The sequence below is a fragment of the Panthera onca genome, chromosome C1 (genome assembly GCF_046562875.1).
Source record: "Panthera onca isolate mPanOnc1 chromosome C1, mPanOnc1 haplotype 2, whole genome shotgun sequence".
Taxonomy (NCBI): domain Eukaryota; kingdom Metazoa; phylum Chordata; class Mammalia; order Carnivora; family Felidae; genus Panthera; species Panthera onca.
In genome coordinates, this window is record NC_138346.1 from 72,501,880 (window position 1) to 72,520,422 (window position 18,543).

Sequence of the window (18,543 nt, forward strand, 5' to 3'; positions counted from 1 at the left end):
ATCATTAAAACTAACTCAGACAAAATAATTCAGTAACCACTAAGCTATAAAATTAGGATTCAGTATAATTCAATAGAACCTAAAATCCTTTACATATACAACCACTTATCAGTTAGCAGATATAATGTTAGGGAAAACCCCAATTTAACACCAACAAAGAAGATAAAATACTTAGGAATAAATATAACAAGAATTATACAAAAGCTATTTGAATAAATCTTTAATATACTTCTTAAAGATACACAACTAGATTTGAACCAATGAAAAGATAGTTCTCCTTAATTTATAATTTTAATATAATCTTAATGAAAATACCATCATGCTTTTTTATAGAGCTAGATGAGTTGATATGGAAGTCATCTATGTAAACATAGCTGGGAAATGTTTCAAGTACTTAGCATCTATGGATCCTACAACTAATACATAAAGAGTTGACAAAGGAGGGTGGTTTTACAGTGTCAAAATACCTCCCCACAAGACCCTTACTAATCACTGAAGGAAAAAAATTGCAACTTTACAGCAGAGGCACCATATTTACCAAGTTGTCAACATTGTTAGTAATGGGACAAATAGACATAATATATCCTGATAGTATGTACTGAGAGGAGCATAATATCACTTCTGTGGTATTACAAAATATGTAACATGTCCCACAATTCTATGATCAATTAATCATTAACAATGGAGGAAAGAATATGCAATGGGAAAGAGATAGTCTCTTCAATAAATGGTGTTGGAAAAACTGGACAGCTACATGCAAAAGAATGAAAATGGACCACTTTCTCACACCATACACAAAAATAAACTCAAAATGGATTAAGGACCTAAATTTAAGACTTGAAGTCATAAAAATCTTGAAAGAGAACACAAGTAGTAATTTCTCTGACATCATCCATAGCAACATATTTCTAGATGTGTCTCCTCAGGCAAGGGACACAAAAGCAAAACCAAACTGTTGGACTACATCAAAGTAAAAAGCTTCTGCACAGTGAAGGGAATAATCAACAAAACTAAGAGGCAACCTACAGAATGGGAGAAGATATTTGCAAATGACATATCTGATAAAAGGTTAGTAGTAAATGAAATATCTTATAAAAGGTTAGTATGCAAAATATATAAAGAATTGATACAACTCAACACCCAAAACACACAAAAAATCCAATTAGAAAATGGGCAGAAGACATGAGACATTTCTCTTCATGACAATTTGACAAACCGATTGTCAACAAACACATGAAAAGATGCTCAATATCACTCATCATCAGGGAAAAACAAAACTACAATGAGATACCACTACCCATTTGTCAGAATGGCTAAAATTTACAGCATAGAAATAAGAGGTCTTGGAGAGGATGTGGAGAAAGGGGAACCCTCTTACACTGTTGGTGGGAATGCAGACTGGTGCAACCACTGTGGAAAACAGTATGGAGGTTTCTCAAAAAGTTAAAAATAGAACTACCCTATGATCCAGTAATTGTACTACTAGGTATTTACCCAGAGAATACAAAACTACTAATTCGAAGGAATACAAGCACTGCAGTGTTTATAAAGCAGCATAATCTACAGTAGCCAAATTATGAAAAGAGCCCAAATGTCCATCAAGTGCTGAATGGATAGAGAAGTGGTGTATATATATAAAAAGGAATATTATTACAGCTATAAACAATAATAAAATCTTGCCATTTGCAATGACATGGATGGAGCTAGAGAATATTATCCTAAGCAAAATAACTCAGAGAAAGACAAATAACATATGATTTCACTCGTGTAGAATTTAAGAAACAAAACAAATGATCATAGGGGAAAAAAGAGAAAGGCAAACCAAGAAATAAACTCTTAACTGTAGAGAACAAACTGATGGTTACGTGGGGGGGGGGGGGGGGGGGGGGCGTCTGGAGGGATGGGTTAAATAGGTGATGGGGACTAAGAAGTGCACTTGCTGTATTGGGGCACCTGGGTGGCTCAGTCAGTTGGGTGGCCACCTTCAGCTCAGGTCATGATCTCACAGTTGGTGGGTTCAGGCTCCGCGTCGGGCTCTGTGCTGACAGCTCAGAGCCCGGAGCCTGCTTAGGATTCTTTGTCCCCTCCTCTCTCTCTGCCCCTCCCCCACTTGTGCTCTGTCTAGCTCACTCAAAATAAAATGTTAAAAAAAAAAGTGCACTTGTTAAGATGAGCACTGGGTCTTGTATGTAAGTGTTGAATCATTAAATTATACACAGGAAACTAATATTATACTGTATGTTAATTAACTGGAATTTAAATGAAAACTTTTAAAAAAGACATGAAGACACTTTTCTACAAAGAAGATATACAGATGGCCAACATGAAAAGATGTTCAACATCATTCCTCATCAGGGAAATGCAAATCAGAACTACAATGAGATATCACCTCACACCTATTAGAATGGCTGACATCAACAAGAAATAAGTACTGGTGAGAATATGGAGAAAAAAGCCTCTTGCACTGTTGATGGGAATGCAAACTGGTGCAGCCACTGTGGAAAACAGCATGGAGGTTTTTCAAAAAGTTAAAAATAGAGTGCTTTCTTCAGCAGTGCATGTACTATAATTGGAATGATGTAGAGCAGATTAGCATGGCACTCCTGCACAAGGATGACACTCAAATTTGTGAAGTTTTCCATGTTAAAGAAAAAAATTTAAAAATAGAACTACCCTACCTCTGTAAATCACACTACTGGGTATTTACCCAAAACATACAAAAATGCTAGTTCAGAGGGATACATGTACCCTTATGTTTATTGAAACACTATTTACAATAGCCAAAATTTGGAAGCAGCCCAAGTGGCCATCAGTAGATGAATGGATAAAGAAGTGATATGTATATACAATGGAATATATTCAGCCATAATAAAGAATTAAATCTTGCCATTTGCAACTACATGGATGAAGGTAGAGATTCTTATGCTAAGTGGAATAAGTCAGCCAGAGAAAGACAAATGCCATATGGTTTCACTCATATGTAGAATTTAAGAAACAAAATAAAGAAGCAAAGGAAAAAGAGAAAGACAAACCAAAAAACAAACTCTTAACCATAGAGAACAAACTGATAGTTCCAAGATGTGTGGTGGGTGGGGGAATGAGGGAGCTAGGTGATGCCGGTTAAAGAATACATTTATGATGAGCACTATGTAATGTATAGAATCGTTGAATCACTAAATTGTACACCTGAGACTTGTATAACACTGTATGTTAGCTATACTGCAATTAAAATAAAAAAAGAAAGAAAGAAACTCTGGGCAGCTGGAAATGTGGGAGCCTTTGCCATATTGTCATCTGATTAGACCAGCTTGGCAGCAGAAACAAACACGTGGGCCATACAGTGACCTCCAAAGGGGTCTTTCAGAGAGAAACCAAAACTGAATGACTCACCTGGAACACCTGATGAATGGTGAAACTCACCCAGCCAAACAAATGCAAAACCCTTCTCATCCAGACCATGGAAGTGGAAACCCTGGCCCATCCTGCTAGTAGCACTGAGTGGATATCACTCTCATTTTCAGTGGATCTGTTTTCTTCTGTGTATACGTGTGTGTGTGTGTGTGTGTGTGTGTTTTATTTTTAAAGAGAAAATAAAATGCAAATGAACTTATAAAAAAAAATGTAACCTGAATTTAAACATGAAAAAACTTCAATTAAACCCAAACTGAGGGATAGTTCACCAAAAATGGCCCGTTGTTTTAAAAAAATGTCAAGGTCAAGAAAAACAAAGAATGAGGAACTTGCTTCAGATCAAAGTCTAAAGAGATATGACAGTTAAATACAGTGTATGACACTGGGCTGAGTCATTGGTCAAGATGGAAAAAGTTACTTTTATTTTATTATTCTATTTTTGTCGTAAAAGATAGTAGTGGAACAATTGGCAAAATGTAAAGGTCTGTAAATTGGATAGTGCTATGTTAATGGTAAGTGCCTTATTTTAATTAATGTACTTTTTGAGGAACTACATTGAAATATTTATAAAGGGGAATGATGTCTGCAACTTGTTTTCAAATTCAGAAAAGTCTGTAGAGGGGAGAGAAAGACACTGATAAAGCACATGTTAAGTTTGGGGAATCTGAATGAAGAAGGGTTTATGGAAATTGTATTGTTTAAAAAATAAACTTCTAAGTTTTGGAATAATTTCAGAGTTACAGAAAAGTTTAAAAGATAGTACACACTTCGTCCAATTTTAGTTTTCATTTTAAATTACCATGGTACATTTTGAAAACTAAGAAACCAATATTGGTGCATTACTATTAACTAAACCCCTAAATCTGACTTTATTCAGATTTCATCTGTTTTCTACGAATTTTCCTCTAAACTTCAGACCTTAATCACATAATGTCCTTTTTTTTTTTAAGTGTATTTTGAGAGAGAGAGAGAGAGAGAGAGAGAGAGAGCGCAAGTGTGTGCACAAGCGGAAGAAGGACAGAGAGAGGAGTTGGGGGGAGAGAGAGAGAATCCTAAGCAGGCTGCACACTGTCAGTGCAGAGCCCAATGCAGGGCTCAAACTCTCCAACCATGAGATCATGATCTGAGCCAAAATCAAGAGTCAGGCCCTTAACAGACTGAGCCACCCAGGTACCCCTTAATGTCCCTTTTCTATTCAAAGATGCAGTCCAGTGTACCACATTGCATTTGTTTGTCATCTCTCTTCAGTCTCCTTTGGTCTGTGACAGTTTCTCAGCCTTTTTTAAAAAAAAAAAATCATGACATTGACAGTTTTGAGGAAACTCAAATATCTTAGAAATATTTCTTAGAAATAATCTTAGAAATATTTCTAAGAATATCCCTCAGTTTTGTTTTTTGTATGTATTTGTCATGGTTAGACTGGGGTTATGGCTTCTTAGAATACTACAGAAGTGAAGTACCCTTCTATCACATCATATCAGGAGTAGATGCTATCAACATGGTATCTCTGGTGATGTAAACCTTGATATCTTAAGGTAGTATCTGCCAGGTTTCTCCTCTGTAAAGTTGCAATTTTTCCTACTCTGTTTGGGAGGGAGTCACTAAGTCCAGCCCAGTCTCAAAGGATCAGGTGGGGTGCAGGTTAAGCCTCACCTCCTGGACAGGATAGTTTCTATGTTATATCATTTGGATTCCTTTATAATGGATATTTGACTCTTTTCTGTCTATTTATTATTTATATTTCTATGGACTCATCTGTATTTATTTCATTCTTTGAGTTAAATCTAATACATTATTTATTCTATCACCGAAATGGTTCCAGCTTTAACTATTGGAAATCCTGGTGATCTCCTATGGCCTTTTGATATATCCCCATCCTTTTGGTTTGTGAGCTTTGCCTTGCTTTTTGATATTTCCACATGCTTCTCTTTTATCTTGTATTTTCCTTGTCCCTGTCCTAAATGGGCTATTTCTCCAGAACCTTGTTCCCTTTATTGAAGAATAATATTTAGAAACCAAGATCTTGGTGCTGAGTGGTTTGTACTATTTTGTAACTTTATTATTATTATTATTTTAACTATTTAGTTTTAAGAGAGAGAGGGACAGAATCCAAGTGGGGAGGGGCAGAAGGAGAGGGAAACACAGAAACCGAAGCAGGCTCCAGGCTCTGAGCTGTCAGCACAGAGCCTGATGCAGGGCTCAAACCCATGAACCGTGAGATCATGACCTGAGCCGAAATCTGGCATTTAACTGACCAAGCCACCCAGGCACCCCTAACGCTATTATTAAATCTGAAGTCACTTCAACATAAAAAGTAAAAAAAACCCAGAGTTAAAAGTTGTAAGAAACATACCCTATTTGTTATTCTTAAGTGCAATACCTTAGTTAATTATGTCAGTTACCAAATGTTACCATTTAAAATTGGTTGATGCTTATTCTTTCTAAATAAAAATTATAGCTTACTTGGTATCTAGAAATTATTAATAAAATTATACAGCTGCAGTAGGACATTTTTGTACGTTTTATTTGCACTTCTTAAAGTGTAAACACTTTCTCATATTTCTCACCTCTTATGAAAAGCATAAAGGTCTGTGATTAAATTCATGACACTATTTACATAACAAAACTAATAACTAAACAGTCTAGCTTAACATGCATACATAAAAGGGCATAGCAGGGGCATAAAGGAGGGAGATCTTGACATTACTCATAACTCTTTCAAGCAATAATACCTCCACCCTCAAATTCCACTTCAGTGAGTAAGAATGATGTAGACAGCTTGGCCTGTTTGACAGGAAATTCCATATAAAAATATAGGATTTCTTGTGGAAGTTTGAAAATATATCTCTTTGATCTGTGACATAAGAAGGTTACTACCCTACCGGATACTTCTGTTCTATATCTTGGAAAGCCGTTTTATTTTATTTATTTATTTTTAAAGTTTATTATTTATTTCTAATAATGTCTACACCCAATGTGGGGCTTGAATTCATGACCTTGAGATCAAGAGTCTCATGCTCTTCCAACTGAGCCAATCAGGCACTCCCTTAGAAAGTCGTTTTAGAAAATATTTTATTTTGTTTTATTTTACTTTGTTTTATTTTAAATGTTTATTTACTTTTGAGAGAAAGAGAGCGATAGAGAGGGAGAGAGAGAATCCCAGGCAGGCTCTGCACTGCCTCAAACCCACGAACCATGAGACCCTGACCTGAGCCAAAAATCAAGAGTCAGACGCTTAACTAACTGAGCCACCCAGGTGCCCCAAGAAAATAATTTATTGCTTCCAGAATACAATTACAAGTAAAGAAAGTGCAAATGAGGATATAGGTATGCTTTAGCTCTTAGTGACACTAAGAACATATTAACAAACAGTGTAAAAAAGACTGAATAAAGATAGCTACAATGTCTATTGACAATAGCATGGATGGAGCTAGAGAGTATTGTGTTAAGCAAAATAAGCCAGAGAAGGACAAATGCCATATGATTTTACTCTTATGTGGAATTTAATAAACAAATGAGCAAAACAAAAGAGAGAGAGAGAGAGAGGCAAACCAAAAAACAGACTCTTAACTATAGAGAACAAACTGATGGTTTACCAAAGGAAAGGTGTGGGGGTGGGGGGTTAAATAGGTGATAGGGATTAAGGAGTGCACTTGTGAGGAACTCTGGGTGTTATATGTGAGTGCTGAATCACTAAATTTTACACCTGAAATTAATATTACATTTATGTTCTCTAACTTGAATTTAAATAAAATTTTTCTTAAAGTCAGCTACAATGTAACAAAGATATAATTTGTATGGTCTTATCACATTTTTACATAAAATTTGTATACATGCATAGAAAATTTCTAGATCATTTTTAGGCTGCAGGTTGTTACCAATTGGTGTGTCATGAAGTCAGTTTAGTAAGTCACATTGTTTCAAGTTGAATAAAACAATAGAAAATGCCAGTACTAGTCACATAATATAATTACTATTACAGAAACTTTTATTACAGATGTTTATGTGTGTGAGCAAGTGATTTGTGTATTGTAATGTAAAATACATTTCTTATTTTGAATCTAGGTCAAAAAAGGTATTTTTAAAAATACAGTTCTAGGATTGTAGACCAAAAACATTTTAAGAGTGGACCTCCAGGGAGTAGGAAATGGATTTTTGCAGGAGAGGGATTTCAGAAGAAAAGATCTGGAAACTAACTTACTTATTTTATATAAACAATACAGAAAAAGGTAAATCCATGTAAAGTGGTGATTTAATTTGCAGTGTCCAAACAAACTTAGTATTATTCTGCCCAATCTTCTCTACTGTGATGTATCTCTTCATATCTCTGTAGAAGCTTCTGGAGCCTAACATCTACCCCTTTCACCTTGCTACTTAAGCATTATTCCTTGGGGTTGGCTAAATGTGCTAATGGAAGTCCTATGTAATGTATAGGAGGATATGAACCATATTAATTTTCTAACATCCTTCTTCCCCCATAAAAATCCGAATTCTGAAATATTGTTGGTCCCAGTATTTCACATAAAAAGTTGTAGATTTTTTCATTGTTGTCTAGCTTCTGCTATTGTTGGTTAAATATTTTATCAATCTTAATTTTCATTCTTTTAGGTAATCCGTTTATTCATTATGGTAGATTTAAGATTTTCTCTTTGTTCTTACTATCCTTACTGTTTTTATCATAGTGTGTCTGGGTAAGACTATTCTGTTTATGCACTATCAATCTGTGGATTTAAATATCTCCAGAATTTTGGAAAATTTTCAGCTGTTATTTATTGAATATTATGTTCTCTTATTCTCTTGAATAATTTCTGGAAATATTCTTAGATATATGTTAGAGCCTTTAGAAGTATCTGTCCTGTCTTTTAAATGTATTTTCCTATTTTTGTATCTATGTCTTTCTCTATTGAGAATTCATTGTTAGCACTTTGGTAAACAGTGTTGTCTAATCAAAAACTATTTCCTTAACTTTTTCTTTACAAACACTTTTTCTTTGTTTATGCAGTGGTTAACTATATGTGCATCAGAAAAGATAAAGGGGGTGGTGTGCGCCTGGGTGGCTCAGTCGGTTGAACATCTAATGCTTGGTTTCAGCTCAGGTCTCACAGTTCATGAGTTTGAGCCCTGTGTTGGGCTCTGCTTTGGCAGTGTGCAACCTGCTTGGGATCCTCTTTCTCCCTTCCCTGCCCCCTCTCTGTTTACTCACTCTCTCTAAAAATAAATAAATAAACTTTAAAAAAAGATACAAGGGGTAGAGGTACATTGCAGTGGAGTTTGACAGTTTCTTAGAACGTTAAACATGCTAACCATACAAACTAGCATTCTTATTCCTAGGTAATTACCCAAGAGAATGAAACTGTGCTCCCACAAAAAACTGCACATTAGTGTTTTTATCAGCTTTTTTCATACTTGGCAAAAACTGGAAACACAAATATCCTTCAACTTGTGAATGGATAAACAAGATATGGTATGTCCATGCAATGGAATATTTCTCAGTAATGCAAAGGAATGAACTGATTGATGCGATGACATGGATGAATTTCATATTTATTATGCTAAGAGAGAAAGAAGCCAGACTGCAAAGGCTACATGCTGTAGTAATTGCACTTATATGAAATTCTGGAAAAGGTAAAACTACTAGGGACAGATCTATCAGCAGTGGTTGCCAGTGGCTGGGTAACAGAGGAGTTGACTACTGTGGTACTCACATTCTAATTTCAAGAACCAAAAAGTGTCAACTTATATGACAAAAGGGACTTGCAGATGTAATTCAGTTAAAGATCTGGAGATGGGCAGTTATCCTGGGTTATCTGGATAAAACCTTAAATCTAATCACAAGAGTTTTTATAAGATGGAGGCAAGAGAAGGTGGCAATGGGACAACAAAGCAGAGATTGGAGTAATGTGGCCAGGAACCAAGGTATACGGGTAGTTTCCAGAAGCTGGATGAAGCAAGAAACAGATTCTTCCTTGAAGCCCTCAGAAGGAATTAGACCTGTCAACACCTTAGTTTTAGTCCAATAAAATTCATTTTAGGAGTGCCTCGCTGGCTCAGTTGGTAGAGCATTCAACTCTTGATTTCAAGGTTGAGAGTTCCAGCCCCATGTTGGGTGTAGAGATTATTTAAAAGTAAAATCTTAAAAAAACTCACGTCAAACTTCTTATGTGCATAAGTATAAACTTGTGTTTTTAAGGCACTAAGTTGCCGTATGTTAGCTATTGTAAATAATGCTGTACTGAACATGATGGTACAGATAATCTCTTTGAGAGCCTCTTCTCATGTCCTTTAAATATATACCCAGAAATCAGATATGGTAGTTCTATCTTTAATTTTTTGAGGAACTTACATACTGATTTCTATAGTAGTTGTACCAATTTACATTCCCACCAATAGTGCACAAACATTTGCTTTTCTCCACTCAGTGACAGTCTAGCTAATGTTTATCAATTCTATTTATCTTTTCAAAAATGTAGGTTAGTTTCATTGATATATTATTTTTTCTTGTCTCTCATTTATTTCTGCTCTGATATTTTTTATTTCCTTTCATCTGCTAATTTGGGACTTAGCTTATTTTTCTTTTTTAGTTCCTGAAGATGTTAAGTGAAGCTGTTTGTTTTGAGATCTTTCTTGTCTTTTTTCTTTCTTTTCCTTTCTTTTTCTTTTTTGAGATTTTTCCTGTTAATGTAGGCGTTGACTCTGTAAACTTCCCTCTTATAACTGATTTTGCAGGGGCATCTGGCTGGCTCAGTCAGAAAATCGTGCAACTCTTGATCTTGTCATGAGTTTTAAGCCCGTTGTTGGCTGTAGAGAATACTAAAAATAAATTAAAACTTAAAAAAAATAAAGAACTGATTTTGCAGCATACCGTAGGGTTTGATATATTGTGGTCCATTTTCATTTGTTTCAAGAGAGTTCTTGATTTCTCTCTGATTTAGTTTTTGATCCATTGGTTATTCATGAGCTTGTTGTTTAATCCCCACATATCTATGAATTTTCCAGCTTTACTCCTGTTAATTGATTTCTATTCTCATAGCACTATGGTCTGAAAAAATGCTTGGTATGATTTCAGTCTTAAATTTGCTAAAAGTTGTTTTATGGCCTATCATATGATCTATCCAGGAAAATGTTCCTTGTGCATTTGTGAAGAATGTGTATTCTACCACTGTTGGATGGAATTTTTTGTGCACATCTGTTCCATTTGGTCTAAAGTATGGTTCAAGTCCAATATATCCTTGTTGATTTTCTATCTGAATGATCTATTCATTGTTGAAAATGGGGTATTGAAGTCCACTGCTCTTACAATACAATGTCTATTTTTCCATTCAAATCTGTTAGAGTTTACTTAATATATTTAGGTGCTCTAATGTTAAGTGCATGTGTATTTAAGATTGTTACAGCTTCTTGATGAATGGACTCCCTTATCATTACATAATGACCATCTTCACTTCTTGTTACCATTTTTGGCTATAAGTTTGTTTTGTCTGATATAAGTACAGTTGATTCTTTTTTTTTTTTTTTTTTTTTTACTTAATATTTCTTTTTTTTTCTTTTTTTTTTTAATATATGAGATTTATTGTCAAATTGGTTTCCATACAACACCCAGTGCTCATCCCAAAAGGTGCCCTCCTCAATACCCATCACCCACCCTCCCCTCCCTCCCACCCCCCATCAACCCTCAGTTTGTTCTCAGTTTTTAACAGTCTCTTATGCTTTGGCTCTCTCCCACTCTAACCTCTTTTTTTTTTTTTTCTTCCCCTCCCCCACGGGTTTCTGTTACGTTTCTCAGGATCCACATAAGAGTGAAACCATATGGTATCTGTCTTTCTCTGTATGGCTTATTTCACTTAGCATCACACCCTCCAGTTCCATCCACGTTGCTACAAAAGGCCGTATTTCATTTTTTCTCATTGCCACGTAGTATTCCATTGTGTATATAAACCACAATTTCTTTATCCATTCATCAGTTGATGGACATTTAGGCTCTTTCCATAATTTGGCTATTGTTGATAGTGCTGCTATAAACATTGGGGTACAAGTGCCCCTATGCATCAGTACTCCTGTATCCCTTGGATAAATTCCTAGCAGTGCTATTGCTGGGTCATAGGGTAGGTCTATTTTTAATTTTCTGAGGAACCTCCACACTGCTTTCCAGAGCAGCTGCACCAATTTGCATTCCCACCAACAGTGCAAGAGGGTTCCCTTTTCTCCACATCCTCGCCAGCATCTATAGTCTCCTGATTTGTTCATTTTGGCCACTCTGACCGGCGTGAGGTGATGTCTGAGTGTGGTTTTGATTTGTATTTCCCTGATAAGGAGTGACGTTGAACATCTTTTCATGTGCCTGTTGGCCATCCGGATGTCTTCTTTAGAGAAGTGTCTATTCATGTTTTCTGCCCATTTCTTCACTGGGTTATTTGTTTTTCGGGTGTGGAGTTTGGTGAGCTCTTTCTGGATTTTGGATACTAGCCCTTTGTCCGATATGTCATTTGCAAATATCTTTTCCCATTCCGTTGGTTGCCTTTTAGTTTTGTTGGTTGTTTCCTTTGCTGTGCAGAAGCTTTTTATCTTCATAAGGTCCCAGTAATTCACTTTTGCTTTTAATTCCCTTGCCTTTGGGGATGTGTCGAGTAAGAGATTGCTACGGCTGAGGTCAGAGAGGTCTTTTCCTGCTTTCTCCTCTAAGGTTTTGATGGTTTCCTGTCTCACATTCAGGTCCTTTATCCATTTTGAGTTTATTTTTGTGAATGGTGTGAGAAAGTGGTCTAGTTTCAACCTTCTGCATGTTGCTGTCCAGTTCTCCCAGCACCATTTGTTAAAGAGACTGTCTTTTTTCCATTGGATGTTCTTTCCTGCTTTGTCAAAGATTAGTTGGCCATACGTTTGTGGGTCTAGTTCTGGGGTTTCTATTCTATTCCATTGGTCTATGTGTCTGTTTTTGTGCCAATACCATGCTGTCTTGATGATGACAGCTTTGTAGTAGAGGCTAAAGCCTGGGATTGTGATGCCTCCTGCTTTGGTCTTCTTCTTCAAAATTACTTTGGCTATTCGGGGCCTTTTGTGGTTCCATATGAATTTTAGGATTGCTTGTTCTAGTTTCGAGAAGAATGCTGGTGCAATTGTGATTGGGATTGCATTGAATGTGTAGATAGCTTTGGGTAGTATTGACATTTTGACAATATTTATTCTTCCAATCCATGAGCAGGGAATGTCTTTCCATTTCTTTAATTCTTCTTCAGTTACCTTCATAAGCTTTCTATAGTTTTCAGCATACAGATCTTTTACATCTTTGGTTAGATTTATTCCTAGGTATTTTATGCTTCTTGGTGCAATTGTGAATGGGATCAGTTTCTTTATTTGTCTTTCTGTTGCTTCATTGTTAGTGTATAAGAATGCAACGGATTTCTGTACATTGATTTTGTATCCTGCAACTTTGCTGAATTCATGTATCAGTTCTAGCAGACTTTTGGTGGAGTCTATCGGATTTTCCATGTATAATATCATGTCATCTGCAAAAAGCGAAAGCTTGACTTCATCTTTGCCAATTTTGATGCCTTTGATTTCCTTTTGTTGTCTGATTGCTGATGCTAGAACTTCCAGCACTATGTTAAACAACAGCTGTGAGAGTGGGCATCCCTGTCGTGTTCCTGATCTCAGGGAAAAAGCTCTCAGTTTTTCCCCGTTGAGGATGATGTTAGCTGTGGGCTTTTCATAAATGGCTTTTATGATCTTTAAGTATGTTCCTTCTATCCCGACTTTCTCAAGGGTTTTTATTAAGAAAGGGTGCTGGATTTTGTCAAAGGCCTTTTCTGCATCGATTGACAGGATCATATGGTTCTTCTCTTTTTTGTTGTTAATGTGATGTATCACATTGATTGATTTGCGAATGTTGAACCAGCCCTGCATTCCAGGAATGAATCCCACTTGATCATGGTGAATAATTCTTTTTATATGCTGTTGAATTCGATTTGCTAGTATCTTATTGAGAATTTTTGCATCCATATTCATCAGGGATATTGGCCTGTAGTTCTCTTTTTTTACTGGGTCTCTGTCTGGTTTAGGAATCAAAGTAATACTGGCTTTATAGAATGAGTCTGGAAGTTTTCCTACCCTTTCTATTTCTTGGAATAGCTTGAGAAGGATAGGTATTATCTCTGCTTTAAACGTCTGGTAGAACTCCCCTGGGAAGCCATCTGGTCCTGGACTCTTATTTGTTGGGAGATTTTGATAACCGATTCAATTTCTTCGCTGGTTATGGGTCTGTTCAAGCTTTCTATTTCCTCCTGATTGAGTTTTGGAAGAGTGTGGGTGTTTAGGAATTTGTCCATTTCTTCCAGGTTATCCAATTTGTTGGCATATAATTTTTCATACTATTCCCTGATAATTGTTTGTATCTCTGAGGGATTGGTTGTAATAATCCCATTTTCATTCATGATTTTATCTATTTGGGTCATCTCCCTTTTCTTTTTGAGAAGCCTGGCTAGAGGTTTGTCAATTTTGTTTATTTTTTCAAAAAACCAACTCTTGGTTTCGTTGATCTGCTCTACCGTTTTTTTAGATTCTATATTGTTTATTTCTGCTCTGATCTTTATTATTTCTCTTCTTCTGCTGGGTTTAGGCTGCCTTTGCTGTTCTGCTTCTATTTCCTTTAGGTGTGCTGTTAGATTTTGTATCTGGGATTTTTCTTGTTTCTTGAGACAGGCCTGGATTGCAATGTATTTTCCTCTCAGGACTGCCTTCGCTGCGTCCCAAAGCGTTTGGATTATTGTGTTTTCATTTTCGTTTGTTTCCATCTATTTTTTAATTTCTTCTCTAATTGCCTGGTTGACCCACTCATTCGTTAGTAGGGTGTTCTTTAACCTCCATGCTTTTGGAGGTTTTCCAGACTTTTTCCTGTGGTTGATTTCAAGCTTCATAGCATTGTGGTCTGAAAGTATGCATGGTATGATTTCAATTCTTGTAAACTTATGAAGGGCTGTTTTGTGACCCAGTATATGATCTATCTTGGAGAATATTCCATGTGCACTCGAGAAGAAAGTATATTCTGTTGCTTTGGGATGCAGAGTTCTAAATATATCTGTCAAGTCCATCTGATCCAATGTATCATTCAGGGCCCTTGTTTCTTTATTGACCATGTGTCTAGATGATCTATCCATTTCTGTAAGTGGGGTGTTAAAGTCCCCTGCAATTACCACATTCTTATCAATAAGGTTGCTTATTTTTATGAGTAATTGTTTTATATATTTGGGGGCTCCGGTATTCGGCGCATAGACATTTATAATTGTTAGCTCTTCCTGATGGATAGACCCTGTAATTATTATATAATGCCCTTCTTCATCTCTTGTTACAGCCTTTAATTTAAAGTCTAGTTTGTCTGATATAAGTATGGCTACTCCAGCTTTCTTTTGACTTCCAGTAGCATGATAAATAGTTCTCCATCCCCTCACTCTCAATCTAAAGGTGTCCTCAGATCTAAAATGAGTCTCTTGTAGACAGCAAATAGATGGGTCTTGGTTTTTTATCCATTCTGGTACCCTATGTCTTTTGGTTGGCGCATTTAATCCATTTACATTCAGTGTTATTATAGAAAGATACGGGTTTAGAATCATTGTGATGTCTGTATGTTTTATGCTTGTAGTGATGTCTCTGGTACTTTGTTTCACAGGATCCCCCTTAGGATCTCTTGTAGGGCTGGTTTAGTGGTGACGAATTCCTTCAGTTTTTGGTTGTTTGGGAAGACCTTTATCTCTCCTTCTTCTAAATGACAGACTTGCTGGATAAAGGATTCTCGGCTGCATATTTTTTCTGTTTAGCACACTGAAGATATCGTGCCAAGCCTTTCTGGCCTGCCAAGTTTCAAAAGAGAGATCAGTCATGAGTCTTATAGGTCTCCCTTTATATGTGAGGGCACGTTTATCCCTTGCTGCTTTCAGAATTTTCTCTTTATCCTTGTATTTTGCCAGTTTCACTATGATATGTTGTGCAGAAGATTGATTCAAGTTATGTCTGAAGGGGGTTCTCTGTGCCTCTTGAATTTCAATGCCTTTTTCCTTCCCCAGGTCAGGGAAGTTCTCAGCTATAATTTCTTCAAGTACCCCTTCAGCACCTTTCCCTCTCTCTTCCTCCTCTGGGATACCAATTATGCATATATTATTTCTTTTTAGTGTATCACTTAGTTCTCTAATTTTCCCCTCATACTCCTGGATTTTTTTATCTCTCTTTCTCTCAGCTTCCTCTTTTTCCATAACTTTATCTTCTAGTTCACCTATTCTCTCCTCTGCCTCTTCAATCCGAGCTGTCGTTGTTTCCATTTTGTTTTGCATTTCGTTTAAAGCGCTTTTCAGCTCCTCATGACTGTTCCTTAGTCCCTTGATCTCTGTAGCAAGAGATTCTCTGCTGTCCTGTATACTGTTTTCAAGCCCAGCGATTAATTTTATGACTATTATTCTAAATTCACTTTCTGTTATATTATTTAAATCCTTTTTGATCAGTTCATTAGCTGTTGTTATTTCCTGGAGATTCTTCTGAGGGGAATTCTTCCATTTGGTCATTTTGGATAGTCCCTGGAGTGGTGCGGACCTGCAGGGCACTTCCCCTGTGCTGTGGTGTCTAACTGGATTTGGTGGGCGGGGCCGCAGTCAGACCTGATGTCTGCCCCCAGCCCACCGCTGGGGCCACAGTCAGACTGGTGTGTGCCTTCTCTTCCCCTCTCCTAGGGGCGGGATTCACTGTGGGGTGGCGTGGCCCGTCTGGGCTACTTGCACACTGCCAGGCTTGTGGTGCTGGGGATCTGGCGTATTAGCTGGGGTGGGTAGGCAAGGTGCACGGGGGCAGGAGGGGCAGGCTTAGCTCGCTTCTCCTTAGGTGATCCACTTCAGGAGGGGCCCTGTGGCAGCAGGAGGGAGTCAGATCCGCTGCCAGAGGTTCGGCTCCGCAGAAGCACAGAGTTGGGTGTTTGCGCGGAGCGAGCAAGTTCCCTGGCAGGAACTGGTTCCCTTTGGGATTTTGGCTGGGGGATGGGCGAGGGAGATGGCGCTGGCGAGCGCCTTTGTTCCCCACCAAACTGAGCTCTGTCGTCCGGGGGCTCAGCAGCTCTCCCTCCCTTTGTCCTCCAGCCTTCCCGCTTTCTGAGCAGAGCTGTTAACTTATGACCTCCCAGACGCTAAGTCGCGCTTGCTGTCGGAACACACTCCGCCCGGCCCTTCCGCTTTTGCCAGCCAGACTCGGGGGCTCTGCTTGGCCGGTGGGCCGCCCTCTGCCCCGGCTCCCTCCTGCCAGTCCGTGGAGCGCGCACCGCCTCACCGCCCTTCCTACCCTCTTCTGTGGGCCTCTCGTCTGCGCTTGGCTCCGGAGACTCCGTTCTGCTAATCCTCTGGCGGTTTTCTGGGTTATTTAGGCAGGTGTAGGTGGAATCTAAGTGATCAGCAGGACGCGCGGTGAGCCCAGCGTCCTCCTATGCCGCCATCTTCCCCGAAAGCTTTTTCAGTACAGTTGATTCTTGAACAATGTGAGATTTAAGGGTACTGACCCCCAACAGAGTTGAAAATCCACATGTAACGTTTGCCTCCCCGAAAAGTTAACTAATAGGCTACTGTTGACTAGAATACTGTTGACCAATCACATAAACACTCAAGATAATTTTGTATGTTATATGTATTATATACCATATTCTTACAATAAACTAAAGAAAAGAAAATGGTAAGAAATCATAAGAGAAACATATTATATACTGTGTGTGTAAAAAAAAAAAAATCACGTATTAAGTGGACCTGCACAGTTTAAACCTGTGTTGTTCAACGTCAGCTCTATAGTCACCCCTGCTGTCTTTTGGTTTCCACTTATGTGGATTTTTTTTCCCATCCCTTCACTTTGTGCCTATAAATGTCCTTAAAGCTGGAGTGAATAAGCAGCATATAATTGGGTGTGTGTGTGTGTGTTTTTGTTTTTGTTTTTTTTTGTCCATCCAGCCACTCTATTCCTTTTGATTAGAGAATTCAGTCCTCTTATATTTAGAGTAATTATTGATAGATGTGGACTTGTTAATGCCATCTTACTGTTTTCTGACTGTTTTTTAGTTTTGTTATTCCTTTTTTCATTTCTCACTACCTATTTTTGTATTAATAATTTTCATTGGTAGTATGCTTTGATTTTCTTTTTATCATTTTGGATATCAACTATAAGTTTCTGCTTTGTGGTTACCATGAAGCTTATGTATCATTTTACAGTCTATTTTATGTTGATAACAACTTAACTTTGATCACATACAAAATCTCTTTTTACTCCCTCCCTTTTATATTTTTTGTCATCATTTATATCTTTTTGTATTGTGTATCCCTTAACAACTTGAAGCTATGCCTGTAATCCCTTTAACAACTTGTTGAAGCTATACCTGTTTTAAATGCTTTTGTCCTTTAACCTTTATTCTAAAATTAAGAGGTTAATACATAACTATATTACAGTATTAGTGTATCTAAATTTGGCTGTATGCTTACCTTTACCAGTGTATTGTATATGTTCCTGTGTTTTTTTTTTTTTTAAGTTTATTTATTCTTTTTTAGAGGGAAGGAGGGAGGGAGGGAGGAGGAGGGGCAGAGAGAGAGGGAGAGGGAATCCTAAGCAGTGCAGAGTCCAACATGGGGCTTGAACTCATGAAACCATGAGATCATGACTTGAGCTGAAATCAGGAGTCAGACGACTAACCAGTTGAGCCAGCTGGGCACTCTTGTTGCTGTGTTTGCTTGATACAAATTAGCATCCTTTTTTCTTCAGGTTGAAGACCCCCTTACAGCATTTCTTGTAAGGTAGGTTTAGTGGTGATAAATTTGCTCAGCTTTTGTTTACTAGGGAAAGTATTTCACCTTCAATTCTGAAGGACAACTTTACTGTATAAAGTTTTTTTGGTTGGCAGTTTCTTTCCTATAGCACTTTCAATATGTCATCCTGTTTTCTTCTGGCCTACAAGGTATCTGAAAAATCCATTGATAGGTTTATGGGGATTCCTGTATAGGAGAGAAATTTTTTTCTCTTACTGCTTTAACACTTTTCTTTTTCTTCAGTTTTAGACAGCTTTATTATTATGTATCTTGGAGATAATTGTTTTGTATTCAAATTTTGAGGCCACCTATTAGCATCATGAAC

The 18,543-nt window shown here is 37.4% G+C and overlaps 1 protein-coding gene and 1 non-coding gene across 21 annotated transcripts in view; both read left to right on the forward strand.

Annotated features, from left to right (window-relative positions):
• Positions 1-18,543, forward strand: part of BAZ2B (bromodomain adjacent to zinc finger domain 2B) — a 434,969-nt gene that overhangs the window by 35,961 nt on the left and 380,465 nt on the right. The gene's annotated exons all lie outside the window — the stretch shown is intronic.
• Positions 2,542-2,648, forward strand: LOC132674009 (U6 spliceosomal RNA). The gene has a single exon (XR_009608337.1). It is a non-coding gene; the product is annotated as a U6 spliceosomal RNA (small nuclear RNA).